Genomic DNA, 19,819 nt, shown 5'->3' with positions numbered 1-19,819 from the left:
AAACATCAATTAAATATATAAAAAATTACATATAATCATTAGGTACATACCCGTGTCTGGGTATAATATAAATATTTATATATATATATTATTTTTAAGAATGTTTAACGAAAAAAAAATGTAGCTATATACCAGTTGGCTGTTACCTATAACACAAGCATTAAGTTGCCTACTTTAGAAACAGACGACTGTGTGTGTATTATGTGGATATTTATTTAAAAAAAAAGGTACATCACAAACTTAGTTTATGTGCCTAGTGTTATCCAGCTATCACTAATTCACTACCGCTATATCTATACTAATATCATAAAGAGGAAAGATTTGATTGTTTGTTTGTTTTTTTTATGTCACTAGGTCGGCAAACAAGCGTACGGCTCACCTGATGGTAAGCGATTACCGTAGCTTATAGACGTCTGCAACACCAGAAGCATCGCAAGCGCGTTGCCGACCCAATCCCCAATCCCCCCAGGAGCTCTGGTCACCTTACTCACCAACAGGAACACAATACTGTTTGAAAACAGTATTATTTTGCTGTGATCTATAGATTAGCTATAAAAGCGTGTTTTTTTTTTCAAACTGTAATTTATTTTTAAGTTCATCTGCACTTAGAAGTGACGAACATCCTTCGACATTCTGCCTAATCAAATGTACATCATAATGGTTAGTCATGTACTATTTTTTAAATAATTTGCAATAATATACCCATAAACTGTGATATTGTATGAATCATATCAAATCATTTGTGAACGAACTACAATTTGAGTTGCTCGATGACGCAATTTCCAGTAAACCATGGTGGCAATCCAGCGTACGGTACGCAGTAAGTGCATAATGTAGCCTATGGACGCCTGCAACACCAGGAACGTGGCAAGAAAGCCAACCCTGTCCAGGAGCTCTGGCTGCATTACTCAGCACAGGAGCACACCACTACTTGACAACAGTATTGTTTGGCTGTGATCTTCTGTAAGGTTCAGGTTCCACTTCAGTCGATCTGCTCCAAAATGGAGATAGATATTTCCTGTTGTGTCTATCTCCATAACATAAGCCCCAGTCTAATGGATGCATATTAAATAAAGTGAACTTGATTGTTTTAATCCTGAAATGTAGCTGATCTCTTTTATATGTGAAAAGTTTTTTCTCTACAAGTAATTAAATTTATGAGAACAAAATAAAATTGAAACTTTGGAATTTCGATGTGTATTTATTGCGGTGATACGTAGTAATAGATAGAGTATACATATAATTTACTATTATGTGTAAATAATAATCGACATCGAAAATCGGCTAGACTTTTTTTCTCAAAATTTTAAAGTGAAACTTATTCTATCACCTGAAAATTTTGCGTTCTTCTATCGCATGTCGCATGTCGCAAGTGTTCCACGGTATTTGTGTGTTCTGATCTGTGTATTAATGCAAATTTTTTTCTGAATTTTGGGATAAAAAACTAGGTATTCATTTAGCTAAACATCTTTAGTAGGTGCTTTCAGCGTGATGTTTGTCCAAGAAACAGAAAGACAAGAATGAAAAAAAAAATTATTAAAAAATAAATTTAGCTTCAGGATGATTTGAAGTTTCTTCTAAAAATTTCAAAAATACTTTCAATATCTTATCTTCAAATGTACCCTACAATTATACACAATTACATTTTTGATTTGAATTTTTGAGTGCTTCAGTTCGCAGAGGCTATAAAATAAATAAATGTCTAAAATAAAAGTACCCTAAGTTACTCCTTACGACATCAGCTATCTGCCAGTGAAAATCCCGTCAAAATCGGTCCATCCGTTTCGGAGATTAGCCGGAACAAACAAACAGACAAACAGACAGACAGACAAAATTGTAAAAAAATGTTCTTTTGGTATATGTACCGTGTATACATACATATGCATTTAGTTAAAAGCGGTTATTTTAATATTACAAACAGACACTCCAATTTTATTTATTTGTATAGATTACATGATTTTGGTTATAAGCTATCGGTCCCGCATTCGTCACGAGTTATTATATCTGGACAAACGCAAATATAGAAGATCACGAAAAGAACATTAATTAAAATCTTTAGGCGTTTAATAGTCACAAAACTTTGGTATAATATGGTACGGTACGGTATAAATATATGATAATATGGTATGCGACGCTTGTCCAGATAAGCTCGAGTTTTCGCGGCAGGCTTATGAATGAGTGTTAAGTATGTGTTTTTTGTATTTTTTAACAAATAAATAAAGGATTAACGTCGAGTTGCACGAAAAGAAATTAAAATTTAAGTAATGATTAAACTAATTTAATCGCAAGAATTGTATGAAATTCTTGTGTAAAGCAAAGTTTAAATACTCTGATATTGGCAAATCCGCGAGGGAGCCATTTCAAGAATAATAATAATAACGTAGCATTATTCTGGTGAAAGAGTAAAATTAGTCCAATAACTCTTGTTTGTCCATTAAAATCAAACGAATATACAAATATTTAAAAAATATATATATATAAACCACGGTGCTCTACTGATATGTTTCCTACTATGAGTAACGATCGCTATCAGGTATTTATGATAACAACCGGGACCGACAGCTTAGTGTGCTCTTCGAGACACGGTGAGGCACACGGACAGATAACCAAACCAGATCAGATTTGTTGCAGCGTAATCTATACTCATATTATTAAAGGTAAAGAGTTTGTTTGTTTGTTTGAACGCGCTAATCTCAGGAACTTCTGGTCAGATTTGAAAAATTATTTCAGTGGTAAATAGCCCATTTATCAAGGAAGGCTATAAGCTATATCATCACGCTAAGACCAATAGGAGCGGAGCACCAATGAAGAATGTTTCAAAATCGGGTGTTTTATTCTTTCGAGAGCTTCCGCTACGTGCGCTGCGTAAACAGTTAAAGTTTCGCAAAAATAATGTACGACAGAATTGTTCCCCTTTAACAGTTCCACGCGGACGAAGTCGCTGGCAGACGCTAGTAAAGTATAAGCGTAATAAATATAGTAAACAATTCTTTGTACCGATAAAGATTTTTAAGAGACTAGTCTCTAATCATCATAAAACTGTTACATGATATTATTTTAAAGTAATAAAGATAAATTAATACGACTACTGAGACTTAACATTGTAGAAATTGTTTAGTTACATACAAAATCAACTGACGCAGCGAACAGACATCAGTCATAGCTGCCACGTGTGACCCCAGTAAGGACATCGCATCAGATTTACTTATGATATATCAGATTCATTTACTAATTTATTTATTTATTTATTCTTTTATTTATTTATTTATTTATTCTTCTTATTTATTTAATTATTATTTCATAAAAGCAACACAGTTCGGTTTGACACGCGCAAGCGGACGGTTGTTAATTCCTGAGCTAGGTGACATGTCTATCAAAATGTCGTCAACTGTAAAATGTGTATCATGTAATATAGTAATTAATGAAGTGCTTGCCTTCATTTGTAATAAAATGGACGTAATGGACGAAGAAAGTATCAGCCGCATATGCGTCACAGCGTTTTCTCAAAGTGATATTACGACTGCTAAACGTCTACTGTATGAGTCCCTATCGAAGCAGATGAAGACCAGAAAGCGTGATGGGAAGACTTTGAGAGACATAGATGACATCCTATGTACACTGAAGGAAGCTGATCCTGAAGTTTTACCGATATTTGTCGCTCGGGAGTTGCAAAAACTACCCCCGGTTCTTTTCGACCATGTAGATGTAACGCAAATCCTTAAGGATTTGGTGAAAATGCGCCAGGATATCAATAATATCTCTCAGTGCTGTGCAAGTAAGGAAGATTTAAATAAATTGAAAAAGGATATTGAAACACTAAAAGGAGTATCGTTTGTAAACAATTTGTCTAGACATATAAATCCGAAGAGGGGAGCCTGTAGATTAGAAAGTTTTGAATGTAACAGTGGACCTATGGGATTGCATCCTATTAGTCGTGAGATGGATTTTTGTGAGGGTGTTTAATCATTATCACCGAAAGCAAAAAACCGTTACGAAAATATACACCATGATGAGGGTAGAAAGGAAAAAACGTCAGCGACTGAACAGGTGAATAATGCTATGTCGCCGGTGAACGTCATTGAGTCAGCTGTGAGCGAACCGTTCGAAAAGGGAAAGCGCGGGAACTTTGAAGTGAAAAGGCGGTCTTTTTTTTTCAAAAATATTTTATTAATTTTATAATTCATTCACTGGAGTTTTTTATAAATAAATACTTATAAATTAATCAAGAGATGGGGAGAAGTAAGAAAAGGAAAAAGAAGGAGGAAGATAACGCTGAGGACGACTCGTTGAGCTCCGACTCCGAGTCCATAAAATCTGTTGAGCTAACAGACGCCGAAAGGTATGCCCCGTTTCGGGTAGCCGATTACGTGCGGCACTACCCTGAGAACGGGGGTAATTTTGACTATATTGTATTCCTGGAGAGTACAGAGGCTGACAAGCCAATCGGAACAAGAGACATGATGACACTCGCTAATAGCATAAAAAAATATAATAAAGGCGTGAAACAACTAAAACGCATTAATAAAAGTAAAGTTGGAGTTATCTTTGATAGACCTGCTTTTGCTAACGCGGTCTTAGGCAACAAAAAATATCTTGATGGGTACAAACTTAAAGCTTCCCTTCCGGCTGCCGCTACAGAGGTCACTGGGGTAATTTCTCATGTGCCTATAGAATTATCCAATAAAGAAATATATTCAGCTCTAACTAGCACGAAAAATATTATATCTATACGAAGATTTATGCGACGTGTAAGAGAAAATGGAGAAATAAAATTAATCCCCACAAAAACAATTTCTATAACCTTTTCCTGTCCCAATTTACCAGATAGTGTGGACCTCAACAGCTGGCGGTTCGAAGTACGGCAGTACATCCCGCCAGTAAAGCAGTGTCTAAAGTGTTTAAGGTATGGTCATATTGCAAAATTCTGTAAAAATTCACAAAGATGCAGCATTTGTGGCGAAGGTCACAATTTTAAAGATTGTCAGACTCCTTATACTGCAGCCAGTTGCTGTCACTGCTCTGGCAATCACATTGCCATATCCCCTGCATGCCCTGTTAAAAAAGAAAAAATCCAGCTTAACAGAGATAAATTTCAGAAAAAAAGCTTTGTTGATGTTTTAAACAGCTCTCACTTTCCATCATTAAACAAAACTGATCAGTTCTTATCTCTTTTAAATTCCGAAATAATACTCAAATCTATTACAGAAGCTTTAGTAAAACTTATAACACTAAACAAAAATAATGAAATACCTATCTCTTCCCAAAATATTAAAAATATCCTGCAAGATACATTAAAAAAGGTTACTAATAAATAATTTGTACTTTATGGATACTTTAAATATTGTGCAATGGAATGCTCAGAGTATTCTACACAATCAACATATTTTTAATTATTTCCTTTTGGACAAAAATATTCACATTGCGTTAATTTGTGAGACTTGGTTAAAGCCTTGTCAAAAATTTAAGATACGTCATTACAATGTAATTCGTCTTGATTCAGGAAACACCCACAATGGCGTAGCCATATTAATACATAGCTCTATTTCTTATTCTAAAATTGATACTTTTTATGATGACTCCATTCAAAATGTTGTTGTTCGTATAAAATACTCTAGCAACAAAGAACTTACTATCATAAGCTTTTACAGTCCAACTAATTGCAATCCTGCTTTTTCTAAATCTAAACTAGACAGGTTAATTAAAAGTTTACCAGAACCAATCTTCCTAGCAGGAGATTTTAATGGCCTAAACTCAGCCTGGGGCTGTTCTACTTCTAATTGTCGAGGCAAAGACATTTTAGAGTCTATCAATAACAATAATTTGGTTATACTTAATGACGGAAGTATGACCACTGTTGGTTCGCACATATGGAGACAGAATGCTCTTGACTTAACCATAGTATCACCTTCATTGGCTCTAGAGTGTGACTGGTCAGTACATGACGATCCCTTAGGCAGCTACCACTTTCCTGTAATCACAAAAATTTTACTTAATAACAATCATTACAATGCCACTCCTATTCCCAATAGTAGCTCACTACCCTGCTTCCCTAACCTGAACAACGTTGATTGGAACATTTATAATTTAAATGTCCAACTATTGCTCACTGAATTTTCTCTTGATACACAAGACCCCCTTCATAACTACACAAAATTTACAGATATTTTACACTCAGCACTGTGGAAATCATCTTCTATTTCTAAGCACTCTTTGGTTAATACAGCTTTATCTTCATGCTCTCCTTCTAACTTAAATAAAAAAAAAAAACTTCTTCCTTGGTGGAATTTCAATTGCACCAAAGCCGTATTAAATAGCAAAAACGCTTATTTGACTTTTAAATCTGATCCCACTGAGGCTAATTACATTAATTTTAAAAGACTACAAGCCACCAAAAAATATATTATCAGAAATGAGAGAAGAAACAGTTGGATAAAACTTTGTGAACAATTTAACAGATCGACTCCTATATCAGTCATTTGGACGTATATGCGAAAATTTAACAAAAGCTATTCTCCACCTTCCCATAACAACTCTGACTATTCTTGGATCTTTGATTTTCTCAAAAAATATACTCCAGATACTGTAGAGCCAGCCTTTAATCTTAATTCTTTCTGCCATATTCTTCCTAATCAAAATTTTATTATAAAATCTTTTACCATTGTCGAATTAAATTCTGCTATTTCATCCAGAAAAGACTCTACACCTGGCCTTGACTACATTTCATATAAAATGCTTAAACACCTGTCTTCTCAATCTAAACTAATTTTATTAAATATCCTGAATCTTCTTTGGGAGCATAATCTTATTCCTATGGATTGGAAGGTTGATTGTTTAGTACCTATCTTAAAACCCAACAAGGACAAGTTTAACTTTGATTCATATAGACCTATAGCATTGACTTCTTGCATGGGAAAAATATTTGAACAACTTTTAAAACAAAGATTGGAACATTTCATAGAGTCTAATCATATTTTACCTTCTAATCAGTTTGGTTTTAGAAGAGGCAGGTCTTCAAGGGAGAGCATTGCTCACTTACATCTTGATATTTATAATGCTATACAATCAAAGCAAGCTCTCGCTGGAGTTTTCTTCGATGTAGTTGGAGCCTTTAATAATGTTAACCATCATATTCTATCCACGGAATTAGCTGCGATTGGTTTACCTGTAAAAGTTATACAATGGATTTTTAATTTTTTGCACAGTAGGAAGGTATTTGTTAAGTATAATAATAGACTTATTGGTCCAAGGCTTTCTCATAAAGGTACATGTCAAGGTAGCATTTTGAGTCCATTGATTTTCACACTTTATATACATAGATTAAACTTAATTCTAGGCTCTCATATATACAATTTACAGTTTGCTGATGATTTGGTAGTCTATTGTTCTAGTAATAATATAACTACCCTAAATCTTAAGTTAAACGAAGCTTTAGTTAAATTAAATTCTTATTTTAATTATCTTGCATTGGACATTAGCTTTGAAAAGTCTAAAGTCATAGTTTTTAATAAAGTAGGGTCTGAAAGAATTAAAATAAACTATAATAATATATCTCTTCTTATCACAAATGAAGTTAAATTTTTAGGTGTTATATTCATGAATAACTTATCATGGAACAAATATGTAGACCACATAGTTGATAGAGCTCTTAAGGCTCTTAATATTTTAAAGTCTCTTGCAAAAACATATTGGGGTTCTGATCCAAAAATCCTTCTTACCCTATATAAATCTCTTGTACGCAGTCATTTTGAATATGGATTTCTATGTTTTTCTGCTAATGACAAGTTGGTTAACAAATTAAATATTATTCAAAATCACAGCCTGAGACTTATCACTGGCGCCATGAAAACAACCCCAATTAATTCGTTACAGGTCGAGTGCAACATTTCCCCTTTACACCTTAGATTTAAATATTTGAAATACTGTTTTTTGCTAAAACTGTTTTCCATTAGTAATCATCCTCTAATTAAAAAGCTTAATTACTTACATAGTAAATATCCTGTAAATGCTCCATTAACTTCTAATAACCCATTTATTCTCTTCGAATATTCATTCATGTTAAATCTAAATAACCAACACAAAATACACAGTTCTAGCAATTGGATGTGTTACGAAAAGGAGTTTGACTGTCTTATTAATCAAATCGATATTATTATTGACCATAAGCTAAAAGAGCGCCAGGAAGTTTACAACCTCATAGCACAATACTCTGATAAGTTCAAACAAGTTTACACAGATGGATCAAAAAATGATATAAATGTTTCCATGGCCTATTATGTACCTCATCTGAAGTTTGGCCAAGGCGTCAGATTGAAAAAGGAGATATCAATATTTACAGCTGAAGCTCTAGCAATTACTGCTGCCCTAGAATTCATTAAAAAACAAACTAATCAATATTGGCTGATCATTACTGACAGTATGAGCGTTCTAAAGGCTTTAGATAATTATCAATTCAGTGCTAATACAAACTTCATCATTTTAGAAATAAGACATCTCCTTTATCAACTATCCAGAAGAAACTACAACATCAAATTATTGTGGACACCTTCACATATAGGAGTAAGGGGAAATGAACATGTGGACTTTCTGGCACGTTCAATTGTTGACAGTGACAGCGGCAGCCCTGTTGATGAGAATGTTGCCGTACCATACACTGATCTATTAGTTGCTATTAAATCAAAAATCCTATCTGATTGGCGTGATCTTTGGCGACAAACCTTGTTAAGAAAAGGATCTTGGTATGCTCAGATAAATCAAGATATTGGAAAAAGTCCTTGGTTTACTAAATCGCATCAACATAGAAGCAGAAAATATTATACAATATTATGCCGCTTGAGATTTGGACATTGCAGATTTAATGCACATTTGAATCGTATGCGTATCATCTCATCGCCCGTTTGCCCACATTGCACCAACAACTCTACACAGTCTTTAGATCACATATTTTTTGAATGCTCCGCTTTTAATCTGGAACGCCTCTTATTTATAGCCAACTTGTTATCAACTTCTGGACCAAAAAATGTCCCGCGCAATACACAAGATTTATTGACTAATTTGGATAACTATACTAGTATATTTGAATTTATTTGCAATACTATCAATGATATTTGAAACAGGATCAGGACCTTCATTCATCGGATGTGAAATTTTATTTTGATATTTCAGGCTTCGGCCTATTACAGACTTGGTTTCGACCTCGCCTATCACTTATAGACAAAGAAGAGTAGACGAAAATATGAAATTTCAGACTTGGTTTCGGCCTTACTCTACCAGTCATCGAATCAGAAGAACAATAAAGTTACTTCAGACTTGGCTCCGGCCTTTTGATATATCAGAACGAAACTTACAAATTCAGACTAGGCTGTATGGATTATAGTCCTTTGCCTTTCCCTATTGGGGATAAATTTTAAAACAACAACAACAACGTTCGAAAAGGTAAACAACGCGATGGCAGTGACGAGCGAGAGCGTGACTTGTACGTCGTTTACTCCTTTGCCTACAAAACCGAAAGACGGGCCGTGCTACAATGACCGCAGGTCGCAGGAGATAAAAACTTACACTCAAGTTTTAAATCACGGTGAATGGAAGCCCCAAGAAGAAAATAAATGGATATTAGTACAAAAAAAGAAATTTAAAAATAAATTTGTTGGAAACAAAGGAAAAGCCGTTGTCGAATCCAATGTAAATTTTAAGGCTGCGGACATACGAATCCCATTGTATATTTATAACGTAGCGAAAGATGTGACGAAGGATGACATTCTAACTTATGTTAAAAATAAAGCAGACGTTTATGTTGACTTAGAAAAAGTTATTATGAAAACGCCAAAGGAATATAACGCATACAAAGTCTATGTGCCTAAAAGTAAGTTAACATACTTTTTAAAGGATGAATTCTGGCCGGAAGGAGTCTCGTTTAGACGTTTTATAGACTTTAAAGGACGACATAAAAGTGGCCAAGTGCCAAGGAGTACATATGATCAAATCAATCAATAATGGCTGTTTCAACTAGAATAATAAGCTTCAACTGTAAAAATGTACGCCGGTCTGTTGCTTGCTTGAGGTCACTCTGTCGAAACTCTGATATAATTGCCTTACAAGAGACATGGCTCTTACCACATGACATCGACTTTCTGGGAAGTATAGACAATGACTTCGCGTTTACGGGAAAATCAGCTGTAGACACTTCTCAGGGTATCCTCCGTGGACGACCTTACGGAGGAGTGGCACTATTGTGGAGGAAGTCTGCGTTCCCGCGTGTGTCGTTAGTTGAGTGTCATAGTGAGCGTGTGGCGGCTATTAAAATTAACCTCGACAGCGGTAAGTCGATGTTAGTGATTACTGTGTACATGCCTACAGACTCGGCGGTGAATCTTACGGATTTTACAAACTGTATGGGTGAAATAAGTGCTATAGTGGATACGAACAGTGTCGAGACTGTCTTTATACTTGGGGACTTCAATGCACACCCAGGTGAGCAATTTTCGATAGAACTTTTAACTTTCTGTAGCGAAAATATGGTCATGTGTAGATATGGAACTATTACCTAGCGACACCTATACATATATTAGTGATTCACACGGCTCTCGCAGATGGCTTGACCATTGTGTTGTTACCAGTGCCGCGCGGCATTCTGTATTTAATGTTTCTGTTCTGTATCATAACGTTTACTGGTCTGATCACTTTCCCTTATTAATTGAGTGTAATATTAATAATATCCAGTGTAAAATTGTGACCCCCACGCAATCTTATAATAAAATAAAATGGGGAGAAAGGGACAGTGATCAAATACAGAAATATACCGATTATTGTAATAATAAACTACGCAGAGTGGAATATCCAGCGGATCTTTGTGCATGTACCGATAAAAAGTGTTCCAATGTCGACCATAAAATTAAAATAGCATCTATGTATGATGAAATTATATGTATTCTGAGAGACTCAGCAAAATGTAGCTATAAAGATAAAAAAGTTAAGAGGCACAGGTGTATAACGGGCTGGAATATGCACGTTAGTGCTGCTCACAGGGAGGCTCGATTTTGGTATCAGTCTTGGTTACTATATGGTAAACCATACTATGGTTTTATTTATGATAAGATGCGTGAATCGAGAAAGCTATTTAAAACGAAGTTAAAATATTGTCAAAATAACGAGAAACAAATAAAATTGGATATAATTGCACAAAATCATGCTGACAAAAATTTTAACAAATTTTGGAAAAATACAAATAAACTTAATCCAAAGTCGAGTCTCCCCGTGAGTGTAGATGGTAAGTTTAATCCTACCGATGTAGCGAAAGCCTTCCGTGAGCACTTTAAGGTGGAGTGTCCCCTCCCTCTGGCGTCACAGGAGTTCGATGCTGGGTGTCGCGACGGGGACCTTACTATCAAATTTTCTGAGTTCGAGGTCGCCTCGGTTATCAAAGGAATGATCGGAGGTAAGTCTCCCGGTCACGACGATCTCAGCATCGAGCATCTGAAGTACGCGGGGGTGCACTTGCCTCGAGTGCTTACTATGTTATTTAATTTATGTTTAAGCCATTCTTACTTGCCGAAAGAATTGATGTTTACTGTTGTTGTGCCTATTATAAAAAATAGAACTGGGGATGCCTCCGACATGTCCAATTATAGGCCTATATCATTGGCTACGGTTATAGCCAAGGTGCTTGACGGTTTGCTTGACAGAAAACTGACCGAAAACATTGACATCCATGACTTACAGTTCGGTTTTAAGCCAGGTCTGTCCACAGAGAGTGCCATTTTCTGTCTCAAGCAGACCGTGCAGTACTACACGGCTAGAAAAACTCCAGTCTATGCTTGTTTTTTGGACTTGTCGAAGGCATTCAATTTAGTATCATATAATTTATTGTGGAATAAGCTAAGATGTGAAACCAGTCTACCTTCGGATGTCATATCAATATTTAAATATTGGTATGACAACCAAAGGAATTGCGTTAAATAGGCTGGCTCGAGGTCGGATGAGTATGGGCTAGAATGTGGAGTGAGGCAAGGAGGGTTGACCTCACCAAAGCTTTTCAACTTGTATATGAACAAACTGATCGAGGGGCTCAGCAGCACTTACGTGGGATGCCATGTAGGCGGGACGTGCATAAATAACATAAGCTACGCAGATGATATGGTGTTGCTGAGCCCGTCGATCGGTGCCCTGACTAAGTTACTTAAATTATGTGAGGAATACGCAGTGGCTCATGGGCTCAAATATAACGCGCTTAAAAGTGAGTTCATGGTTTTTCAGGCTAAGGATACGAGGAGTAGGAGAGTTGCTTGTGTTACACTAGGGGGATCCCAGCTAAAAAGAGTAGACCGATTCAAATATCTGGGTCACTGGGTCACTGAGAACTTGTCAGATACGGTTGACATTGAAAGAGAGCGTAGGACGTTGTCTGTTCGTTGTAACATGTTGATTCACAGATTTGCACGCTGTAGTAAACAAGTCAAACTGACGCTTTTCAAAGCTTACTGTCAATCTTTCTACACTTGCAGTCTGTGGGTCGACTTCACGCGGCGAGCTTACAGCGCACTGCGCGTCCAATACAATAACGCGTTCAGGATGTTGTTCGGTCTGCCACGCTTCTGTAGTGCGTCGTCTATGTTCGCCGAGGCGCATACTAATTGCTTCTACGCGATCATTAGAAAGCGGTGCGCCTCACTGTGGAAGCGAGTGCGTGGAACATCGAACACCGTCCTGAGCGTGTTGGCCGACCGATGGGACTCCCCATTGATTCATCGCTGGATACAGCTCCATGCTCCCGCTGCGGACTACTATTTTTAGTACGGGAGTCTCACCGGAAACCACAAATTTTAATTTAGTTTAATTTAATTTATATAATGTAATTGTTACTAACCCTCTTTTTGTTTTATTTTATTTGAAGTCTATTTGTTACTAACACCTAATTTAATTTAATTATTATTATGGATTTTTTCTGAAATAAATGATTATTATTATTATTATTATTATTAATAAAAAACACTCCAAAATAATGATAAGCTAGAATAAATTAATGAACATCAAAAACTCAAAAAATAAGCACCAATCATCAATATCAAATTCATTCCACATAAAATTGTTTTAATGAAATTCGACAACTGCTTCTTATATTCAGCTAAAGATAAATGAAATAAATCAAAATTCTCAAAATGCTCATTGTATTCACGACAAGCTCTGATCAAAAACGAATTAGCGTTATAGGATGTACGACAAGTTGGAGTATGAAAACACCTCGGATGACATGAACCAGACCGTGGACAGTTCAAAAGTAGATTTCTAATGAAGAGTCTGTGTGATTATTAGCAATTTTAAATAAAAATATTTGGTCTCGAACAGAACGGCGTCAGACAGACTCAATGGATTGTTTGGTAAGTCAGTTTTATACGACAAATACTTCAAAAACTTATTTTGAATATTCATAATGTATAATATTGTGTAGGTTTAAATCTCATATTCTATTATAATATAAGTTGACCCGCTGGCGCAGTTCATAGTGACCCTGCTTCCAGCTCCAAGGTTGTGGTACCGATTCCCTCCCCGAGTCCGAGTCTAATATATATATTCATTTATATATGCCTTATTGCGTCGGTCACCAACCCGCCTGCCCAGCGTGGTGACTATGGGCAAAACACATGGGTTCACGTTATTTTTGGCATAAACTTGTGGAATCCTATGTCCAGCAGTGGACTGTATAGGCTGTAATGATAATGATGATATGCCTTATTGCCTCCACTGGTGACAGGAGGGCTGGTGCATACTTTTTACTAAATGCATATGAATGTATACACGGTACATATACAAAAATAATATTTTTATAATTTTTCTCTCTCTGTCCGTCTGTTTGTTCCGGCTAATCCCTGAAACAGCTCGACCGATTTTAACGAGACTTTCAATGGCAGTAGCAGAGTAACTTGGGCTAGGAGTACTTTTATTTTAGTTTTTTTTTTGTTATTTTATAACTGCGAACTGAACAATAACTATTTTGTTAAATTCCACGCGGACGAAATCGCGGGCACAGCTTGTATTATAATACTTCTTTTAGAACTAATTTAATTCCTGTTTTAACCAAACTTGGTACATGTTTGAAGTTCACATAATATATGAGCGGTATGGAAAAAAATATGGCGACGAATTCGTATGACAAAAAAGAAACAGAAATGACGCCGAAAGCGACGTTTTACAGTGCTTTTTAACCGACTTCCAAAAAAGGAGGAGGTTCTCAATTCAACTGTATTTTTTTTAATCTATGTTACTTCAGAACTTTTTAACCGTATGGACCGATTTCGACAAAAAATTTTTTAATCGAAAAGTGGTGTGTGTAAATTGGTCCCATTTAAATTTATTTGAGATCTAACAACTACTTTTCAATATATGCGTTTTTACTTGACGCTTTTTTCGTAGACCTACGTTGTATTATACCGCATAACTTTCTACTGGATGTACCGATTTTGATAATTCTTTTTTTGTTGGAAAGTAGATATCCCTAGTAAGTACCATGATAAGGAAACCAGGATTTGATGATGGGATCCCAGAGAAACCGAGGGAAACTCTTGAAAATCCGCAATAACTTTTTACTGGGTGTACCGATTTTAATAATTTTTAATTTAATCGAAAGCTGATGTTTGTCATGTGTTCACATATAAATTTTATTGAGATCTGATTACTACTTTTTGAGTAATCTTTGATAACGCGTAGTTACTTGACTATTTTTTCGTCGATCCACGTTGTATTATAGCTTCAGTATTACCTAATATGTATTTTTATGTTTTGTTTTTAGAATTTTTCTTTCTTTTTTTTAATAATTAATAACAATTTGATTAACGTAATAGAAAATTTTAATATTTAAATATCATTATAATCGTACTTAAGGAGTAAACTGCAGTCACGTGTGCCAACACACTTCTTTTTCCCTAAGTAGCTTATTCTTATATAAATTTGTTAATCAATTTATAGTAATGTTCTTAGTATTATTATTAAGTTTTTTGATATTGAACTATTGTTGTGAAGCATCTCTTCTGAACTTTGTCATATGTTCTTTTTTAATATCGGAAACTATTTTTGGTTAAGTGATACTATTTTGTTGTGTATTCCTGTATATTTATGTAATACCGTTTGTTTCCAAAATAAAGTAAAATAAAATAAAAATAAAATAAAATACAGAAAACTACCAGTATAAAGATGTATCATTGAGGTACAGTACGACAGGAAATACATGCATAGAATCTGGAGTAGTCCGACTGGGGAAGTACCTTACAGACGATGACAGTTTAGTACAACTAGTTTTTTTAGTACAACACAACACTACTTTTGAGCACAGCTATCGATGACAGTTTAATAGCTGTGCTCAAAAGTAGTGTTGTGTTTCTGTGGAGATATCTATCAAAAATAAATATATATATATATATATACATATATAAACCTCGCATAAAACCAGAAACAAATGCAGAAAAAATTCCTATAGAACTCATTGCCTCCCATATCTCGGTATGAGAATTTGGTCTGCATTTGTTCATGTTTTTGGGATTTATTTTTATTTAATTATTGATTCACTTTATGAGACAAGGATTACTGTAATGAGGTAATGAGCTATTTCTAAATATCTCTTAATCTTTTACGTAAATACTGACTGGTATAACATGGAGTATAGATAAGTTTGAATCATAATCTATGACTCGTGTTAGCAATTTAACCAATGCCACGTGTTTGATATCAAATTAAATTCGCATGTTGTGTCGAATATGGTGACATTTCTAAAGTGATAACATTTGTTGGCTATTCATTTGATTGATATGCTTTTAGGCTTATCTACGTAAATATGTAAAAGATCGTGTAGTAGGTACTACACGATATTTTTTCGAGGATATACCGACTTTAATAACGGAAGTGACACACGACTGTATAATATGACGTTTGTAAAACTAAAAAATTACTAGTAAACTTTTTTTAAAATTATTTATGTAATATGATACTGTCGACAAAAATAAATGAAGACGTTTTTTTATTTCACTTAATAATTTAAATTATTATTATTATTATTATTATTAGTTTGTTTGATTTATTTTATTTTACGGTATTTGTTATTTTCTAAAATACTAAATTTTCTAAATACTTTTATGTACTTAATTAAAAACCAATCAACAAAATTAAAAAAAAAATCAAGAACTATAAATATATATAAAATTCAACATTTTTTTTCAAATTGTGTTGCTTCTATACTATCCGAAGAAACTTCGTTCCTACCTAATGTCCCATGACACCACATAATTTTGTATATACTTTATTGCACTCAAAAATACATATAGAAACAGAATAGTAGTAAGGTTTATGGCAAAGGTGGACTTATCTCTGAAAGAGATTTCTTCCAGTCAACCCATGGTCATGAGTAAGTGTTTCATATAGCGAGGCAAACTGTGCAAGAAGTATTCATTAAGAAGAGAAATAAAAAATAAATAAATAAAAAACACCAAAAAAATAAATAAATAAATAAAAGATAATAGAATTTATATATATACAAAAATGTAACATACTACATATTAACAAATACATATAAAGATACATACCAAAATATAGGTATCGGTAAATCACCTATCCTTTCACCTAGCGTTTTTGACTTAGATGCTCTCAATTTTTTTTTCCCATTCTCCTACGCGACTGTGTTCTAACGTCAAAAAAAGCACTCTAAAATATTTATTAACATTACCAATACCCAACACTCCATTCTCCTTTACACCTATAACTGATTCAGATATTAAAACTGCAGTCCTTTCAATTTCATCACAGGCCGCTGGCAATGACAAGTTATGTTTGAAAATGATTACGCTGATTCTTCCTTTCTTATTACCGATTCTTAACCAAATTTTTAACTACTTTCTTACCAACCAACTAGCAACAAGAAACAACAACAAACTAGCAAATGTTATTCCTTTGCCTAAAGTTACCAATCCCTCTTCTTTAGCTAATTTCCGACCTATTTCTATATTGCCGACTCTCTTCAAAGTTTTTGAATGCATTGTCCACAAGCAGTTCTCTTTCTTTTTATACTCTAATGATCTTCTTAATTCATATCAATCTGGCTTTCGTCCATGCCATAGCACAACTTCGGCTCTTATCGACGTAACTGATGACATTCGCTTAGCCATGGAGAATAAATCGCTTACAATCCTTATACTTATTGATTTTAGTAACGCTTTCAATTCTATCGACTTCGATATCCTTCTTGGCGTTCTAAAATCTATTAATACTTCTATATCCGCGTTAACGTGGTTTGAATCTTATCTTCGGAACCGTTCACAGCATGTTCAAGTTAATACATCGTATTCCAACTGGTGCAACCTTACTGTGGGAGTTCCCCAAGGAGGCGTTCTTTGCCCTCTTCTTTTTTAAGTTTTTATTGACTCGATCACTAAGGTCATATCTCCCAAATACCACTTATACGCTGACAATCAGCAAATATATCGCCATTGTAAGTTACATGATGTCGCGTCTGCTATTATCTCCATCAATGATGATCTAAGGCTTACTGATAGTTTCGGTCTTACTGTTAACTCGGGAAAGACTAAAGCATTAATCATAAGTAGTAAACGCATTCGCTCTCGACTTGATATAGCTGAACTACCCCCTATTACCGTCGATGGCGTTTCTATTACTTTTTCTGACTCGGCTAAGAACTTAGGTGTTGTTTTTGACTACAATTTTAATTGGAATGCTTATATCAATGAGATCAGTCGTAAGGTATTCTTTTCGCTCCATTCTCTAAAGGCACTACAAAAATTTTTACCCTTCAAGACTAAAGTTTCTCTCGTGCAAACTCTCATACATCCGATCATCGATTACTCCGATGTCACTTGTTTAGATGTCACCGAAGAATTACTTAACAAGCTTGAGCGACTACAAAATTTATGCTTGCGTTTCATTTTCGGCTTAAAAAATATGATCATGTAAGTAACTTTCGTAAGCAGCTTCAATGGCTAGCTATCCGCCATCGTAGAAATTTTAGAATACTTTGTTCCCTTTTTGAGACGGTTTTTAATCCTCGTTCTCCTTCGTATCTACGGGACCGCTTTTCTTTCTCTCACGATGATGATTCTCCGTGCATATCTCTTAAACGTTCTCTTCTTCAGAACCCACCGTACCGATTTTTATTCTTACTCCTTTACTGTACATTCCATTAGACTTTGGAATTACCTACCATATGAAATTCGTGATTGCAAAACATTATCATTATTTAAGAAAAGAGTGAGAAAATTCTACCTGAATCAATCCTAGACTAAAATCAGTTTAATTACGTGTCCTTATGTGTATTGGAATATATTATCGTATATATTAAATTATGTAGGGTAAGGTGGGGTACAGTGTTACACGGGGTACAATGTTACAATGCATATATCTCCGTCCCTGTCCTTTACTTTTATGATGCTGGTATAGACGTTTGTCAAGCTCCCAAGCAGCCATCTTTAAACAATTCTCATCGCGGCAGTTTGTACCGTATTTAAAAAATAATAAACAAAAAAGGTTTTTATGTGATAAGACGACGAAAAAATAATTTCAAAGTTTTTAATTTATTTCCGGAGGTATTGTATTTAGGTAAGTGATGGTAATTTTCCTTTATTTAATGTATATTTAGCTAAAAATTACTTGTAAGCAGTTTGTTGTAAACATAACCTAAAATACGCTACGAATTTTTTTATTTGGTTTACCTCTCTGGGACAGTGTGTTACATGGCACTGTGTGACACTGTAACAATTAAAATTTTTATATACTATTTCAAGGTATTAAAAGAAAATGGTGCGAAATCGTAAGAGGAAGACGGATTACGGTCTTCATAGTGAAAAAGATATGGCAGAAGCGATTATTATGGTTGAAAGTGGCGTGAGTCTTCGAAAGTGGCGTGAGTCTTCGAAAAGCAGCAAATGCAAAGCATGTCAGACAGATGTCTATAAGTTCCCAAAGGATATTTTAAAGAAATTTAATATTTGTTAGGACTTTTTCTTTTATTGTTAGTTTTTCTATTACTTTTTTAAATGTTGTAACATTGAGCCCCTGACCCTGTAACAGACTACCCCAGATACGGGGCTAAGTGTTACAATCGACTGATTTAATTAATGTGCAATTTAAATTAAGTAGTTGCTAATAATGTTAATGTTTGAGTTATTTTAATTAAAGAGAGATTGTTAAAGTTTATTTCCTTGCCAAAAATATGCTGATTAATACAATATTTTTGATACTATATTCTAGTTTATTTTTTTTGTAACACTGTACCCCACCTTACCCTATCGTACCTATATGTGTATGCGTGTATGTATAAGTATAAGTATCGTATTATTTGTATCTACGTGTGTATACATTATTATGTATGTGTGCATTTATATATTGTATAATTATTTATTATATATTATATTTTTTTTCTCAATATGTTTAGATTGTACACGCTAATTTTGCGACAGTTTTATAAGTTTCTTGTGGCAGGACTACTGGAAGAGATTCCATTATGGTTTATGCAATGCCTTTGTACTGGCATTGTTTATAAGAGCTATTTCCTTTTGCTATCCTAGTGTACATAAAATTATTAAATAAAATAAATAAATAGTTTTCTATAAATATGACGAATACATTTTTGTGGGTTTTCTTTTTTCATTAAGAAAGAAATGCTTGTGCCGGTATATTTTTCCATTATTAATTGAAATGAAATGATTTGAGCAAATGACACTGCTGACAATGGACTGTTTTTACAAACAAAAAAAAAACATGTATGCCTTAAATTTGGATCTTTAGGATACCTGCAAAAATTAATATAAAACATTATGGTCGAAGTTCACAC

The 19,819-nt window shown here is 34.5% G+C and overlaps 1 long non-coding RNA gene across 1 annotated transcript; it reads left to right on the top strand.

Annotated features, from left to right (window-relative positions):
* Positions 1-315: 315 nt before the first annotated feature.
* Positions 316-18,978, top strand: LOC123665979. Its single transcript, XR_006745140.1, has 3 exons — positions 316-327; positions 2,874-2,878; positions 18,771-18,978. It is a non-coding gene; the product is annotated as an uncharacterized LOC123665979 (long non-coding RNA).
* The last annotated feature ends 841 nt before the right edge of the window (positions 18,979-19,819 follow it).

Source organism: Melitaea cinxia, chromosome 25 (assembly GCF_905220565.1).
Source record: "Melitaea cinxia chromosome 25, ilMelCinx1.1, whole genome shotgun sequence".
Taxonomy (NCBI): domain Eukaryota; kingdom Metazoa; phylum Arthropoda; class Insecta; order Lepidoptera; family Nymphalidae; genus Melitaea; species Melitaea cinxia.
Note: the sequence above shows the minus strand (reverse complement) of the source record. Positions and strands in the feature narration are given on the sequence as shown.